Source organism: Penaeus monodon, chromosome 14 (assembly GCF_015228065.2).
Source record: "Penaeus monodon isolate SGIC_2016 chromosome 14, NSTDA_Pmon_1, whole genome shotgun sequence".
Classification (NCBI taxonomy): Eukaryota; Metazoa; Arthropoda; class Malacostraca; order Decapoda; family Penaeidae; genus Penaeus; species Penaeus monodon.
The window spans coordinates 4717435-4722434 of NC_051399.1; positions in this window are offsets into that span (position 1 = coordinate 4717435).

Here is a 5000-nt window from a genome sequence, read left to right on the forward strand (position 1 = left end):
CTTTTCTTTTTTAATCCCACTCTCCGTTTTCTAAAACTTAATAACATAAAAGTCTAAAGGGAAGACTTCTGTGTTTTTTACTACATTTCTTCCCTGCAGTGTCATGAGCTTTAGTAACCAGTAAGTAAGTAAACATGTTTTACTGTTGATTTTCACAGGTTTATCTCTGGTAACTGAATTAATGAAATGCTTAAGTGAAAAAAAGTGATTAGCTTCATTAGTACTGTTATGGTTTGCTAGTAAAACTTATAATGAGGATGATAATAATGATGCTAATCATGATGATGGGAAAGATGATGAAATTAAGAGGAACTATGTTGAAGGGAAAAGTGATGCTCTCACTGAGGGAGGCCCCAAAAGAAGTCGACGGGTGCAAGAACAGGGTTGGGGGCGGAGCGTGGAACAGATGGGAAACGTTAGGGAATAGGGGGAAAGGATGAGAACCTGGGTCCGTGGCATCAGAATGGGGGGAATAGTAAAACTTTTAATGAGGATGATAATCATGATGCTAATCATGATGATGGGAAAGATGATGAAATTAAGAGGAACTATGTTGAAACTAATAAGATTAACTATTAGGATATTGGTAGTGATAGCAATTATGATAGTTTTCATATACACCCACTTACATATACACCCATCTACACATAAACAAACATACACACACCTACTCACACTTACAAATGATACACACGCGAGAAAAATCACGTACATGATAATAATGATGAAAATAGTAATGGAGATAAAAAGAGTTGGTAATGATGACGGTGTATCTGATAAAGAAAATGATAATATGATAATATTCATAATCATAATAATTTTGATGATAAGGATGGAGATGATAATAACCAAAATATTACTGCTACTACTACTACCACTGATATTCCTCCTTCACCAACGAAAAAAAAAAAAAAAAAAAAAAAAAACAATGGAACAGTTACAGAGATCATAATGTACACACGAACGAACGAGGAAACACTTGCAGGAAAGTGAACAAAACATAGAAAATGAGAGAGAGAGAGAACAATAACACACAACACTGAGCTCTTTCTATCGATGTGTTTTAGCGCATTCAGCCGGTAGAGAAAATAAACCGTCCGATTTTCCTGATTAATGAGGATATAATTACACTCGGTGATTAGTCGAAGAGTGTTCGTTTCCTTGCACGAGACTTTGCTTTGGTGGAAAAGGTGTTCTACCGTTATGAATATGTAACGATAATCCATTGAATTGAATTGAATTGATAATACGGTCTCTATTTCTGTGCTTATTATCGAAGGTATTTTTCATTATTCTTATATAAATTAATTGCTTCATACATCAAATAATCTGTTTGTTTATCTATTTCTTGTTTGTTTAATTTTTTTTTTTTTTTTTTTTTTTTTTTTTTTTTTTGTCAGTGTTTCATCACTTTTTTTTCTCTCATTTTCTCCTCGTTTTCTTTAGATTATTTTTTGGTGTTATTTTCTTTAATTCTATTTCCGTCTCTGTGTTATTTTACTCTCCCTTTTACAATTTCTCTGTCTGTCAGCCCGTCTCTCTCTCTCCCTCTCTCTCTCTCTCTCTCTCTCTCTCTCTCTCTCTCTCTCTCTCTCTCTCTCTCTCTCTCTCTCTCTCTCTCTCTCTCTCTCTCTCTTTCTCTCTTTTCCTCTCTCTTCTTCTCTTTCACTCCTATCTCCACTTCTTCCCTCTCTCTCTCTCTTACTCTTACTCCCTCATTCTTCACCCTCATCCCTTTCTCTCTTTCTCTCACTCTCTCTCATCACCTGCTTACCCTCCTCCCCCTCTCTCTCCCACCATGACCCCTTTTCTCTCTCTTTCGCTCACTCTCTCTCTTTCCGCGTTTTTTCCCCTCTCTCCCTCCCCCCCTCTCTCTATCTCTCTATCTGTCTGTCTATCTATCTATTTATCAATCTTTCTCTCTTTCTCTCCTTCTCTCTCTCTCTCTCTCTCCCTCTCTTTGGCTCTGTCTCTGTCTCTGTCTCTCCCTCTCTCTCTCTCTCTCTCCTCTCCTCTCGCTCCCTCTCTCTCTTCTCTCTCGATCTCTCTTATCTTTCTTGTCTTTCCTTCTCTCATCTCTCTTCTCTCTTTCTCTCTCTCTCTCTCTCTCCTCCTCTCTCCTCTCTCTCATTCTCTCTCTCTCTCTCTCCATCTCGAAGATCTTTCCAATCTCTCCCTCTCTCTCTCTCCTCCCTCTCTCTCTCTGTCTCTCTCTCTCGTTCTGTTCTTTGTCTCTGTTGCTCTCTCATCTCCTCTCTCTCGTCCTCTCTCTCTCCTCTTTCTCCCTCTCTCCCTCCGGCAAAATCTTCTCTCTCGCCTGTCTCTCTCTCGGCTCTCTCCCTCTCTCTCTCTCTGTCTCACACTCTCTCTCTCTCTCGTCTTTCTCCCTCTCTCCCTCTCTTCTCTCTGCCTGTCCGCTCTCTCTCTCTCCTTCTCTCTCTCTCTCTCTCCTCTCTATCTCTTCTCTCTCTCTCTCCTCTCTCTCTCACTCACATCACTCACTCTCTCTCTCTCTCCTTCTCTGTCCTCTCGTCATCTCTCGTCTTCTCTCTCCTCTCTCTCTTTCTTCCTCTCTCTCTCACTCTCTCGTGGTCTCTCTCTATCTCTCTCTCTCTCTCTCTCTCCTCTCTCTCTCTCTCTCTCTCTCCGCTCCTCCCCTTTTTTTCTCTCTCTCTCTCTCTCTCTCTCTATCTATTTTATCTATCTTGTCTACCTCGTCTCTCTCTCTTTCTGTCTTTTTGTCTCGTATCCTCTCCTCTCTCGCTCTCTCATATCTTCTGTCTCCTCTCTCTCTCTCTCTTCTCTCCTCTCTCTCTCTCACTCTCTCTCCCTCTCTCTCTCTCCTATCCTCTTTCCTCTCTCTCTCTCTCTCTCTCTCTCTCTCCTCTTCTCTCCTCTTTCCTCTCTCTCTCTCTCTCTCTCTCTCATCTCTTCTCCCCCCCCCCCCCCCTTCCCCTCTCTCTCTCCCTCTCTCCTTCTCTCGTCTCTCGTCTCTCGTCTCTTCTCTCTCCATCCTCTCTCATCTCTCTTCTCATTCGGGGGGCTCTTCGGTCTCTCTCTCTCTCTCTACTCTCTCTCTCTCTCTCTCCTCTCTCTCTCTCTCTCTCTATCTATCTATCTATCTATCTATCTTTGTCTCTCTGTCTCTCTCCCCCCTCCCTCTCTCTCTCTCTCTCTCTCTTCCCTCCCCTCCCTCTCTCTCTCTCTCATCTCTCTCTCTCTCTCCTCTCATTCTCTCCTCTCTCTTCGCTCTCTCTCGCTCTCTCCTCTCTCCCTCCTCTCTCTCCTCTCGTCCTCTCTTCTCTACTCTACTCTCATCGTCTCTCTTTCTCTCCTCTCTCTCAGTCTGGCTCTTCCGAGTCTCTCGTACTCTCATGACTCTCCGCTCTCGTTCGTCAGTCTCTCTCTCTCTCCTCTCCTTCCTCTCCTCTCGCTGTCTCTCTAGTTGGCCGACGCTCTCCTCTTCTCTTCCTCACTTCTCCGTCATCTCATCATCACCCCCTCTCTGCCTCTACTCTCCCTCTCTCTCCGCCCCTCTCCCCCCTCTCGTCCCTCCTCTCCTCTCTCCCTCTCACCTCTCTCTCATCTCTCTCTTCTTTCCTCTCTTCTCCTCTCTCTCATCTCTTCTCTCTCTCTCTCTCTCGCTCTCCTCTCTTTCTCTACCTCTCTCTCTCTCTCTCTCTCCTCCCTCTCTCTCTCTCTCTCTCTCTCTCTCTCTTCCTCTCTCTCTCTCTCTCTCTCTCTCTTTCTTCTCTCTCCTCTCTCTCTCCTCTCTCTCTCTCTCTCTCAGACTCCACCTCCTCTCTCCTCTCTCCTCCGCTCTCTCACTCTCGTCTCTTCTCTCTCCTCTCTCTCTCTCTCGTCTCTTCTCTCTCTCTCTCTCTCTTTGTGCCGGGTACTCTCTCCTCTCTCTCTTCTCTCTCCTCCACATCTCTCTCTCCTCTCTCTCCTCTCATCCTCTCGTCAGTCTCTCCTCTCTCTCGCGTCTCTCTCTCTATCTCTCTCTTTCTCCTCGCTCCCTCTCGTATCTCTCTCTCGTTTTCCTCTCTCTCTCTCTCTATCTCCGCTCTCTCTCTCTCTCCCTCTCTCTCTCTCTCCCTCTCTCTCTCTCTCTCTCTCTCTCCTTCCCACCCCGGGAAGATATCCGTAGCGACGTAAGTGCAGCCAAGGCACAGGATGCCATGTATTAGCTCTTAATTTCCGGCTTTCGATACATTTTCCTCCCTTGATCCATAGGCTAACTGATGTAGATTCAATTAAGATTCTTTTTCCGAATTTGGTCTTAATTTTGAACTTCATTTTTTTTCTCTTATGTCTTCGCTTTATTTCATTTTATTCGTATTTTTATTTTTATTGGTATATATTAGTCTATTAGAATTTGAAATAATATCTTACTTGTTTGTGTAACTTTAAAGTTTTTTTCTTTCTTTTTTCATCGTTATTCTATTTTATTGTTATTATTATCTTTATTAATATGTTTTTTTGGGGGGAGGCGGGGGGGGGGGGGTGACATTGACCTAGCGTCTCCGTAACATCAATATTATTCTTATCACCGTCAATCATCAATTTTTTTTTCTCCCATTAAATACCTTCCCCCGTTCTAACCCCCCACCCCCCACCCCACCTTCTATCTCAATCCATTTATCTCCCTATCGTCGTACTTAAGGTAAGCCATATTTTCCATTTTTAAGAATGGAAATAGAATCGTTTTGAATTTACAAAAGAAAAAATGGGTAGGGCAGGAATTCTATTTACCTATTTTTTTATCTGTTCATCTATTATTATTATCATTTTTATAATAGTATGGATATATATATATATATATATATATATATATATATAAAATATATAATATTATATATTATCTATAATGTATGCATATATGTAATATATTATACATATATATACATATATATATGTATATATATGTCTATATATACATATATATAAACATATCTGTGTGTGTATGTGTTTTTTATATGTGTGTATAATACATATAT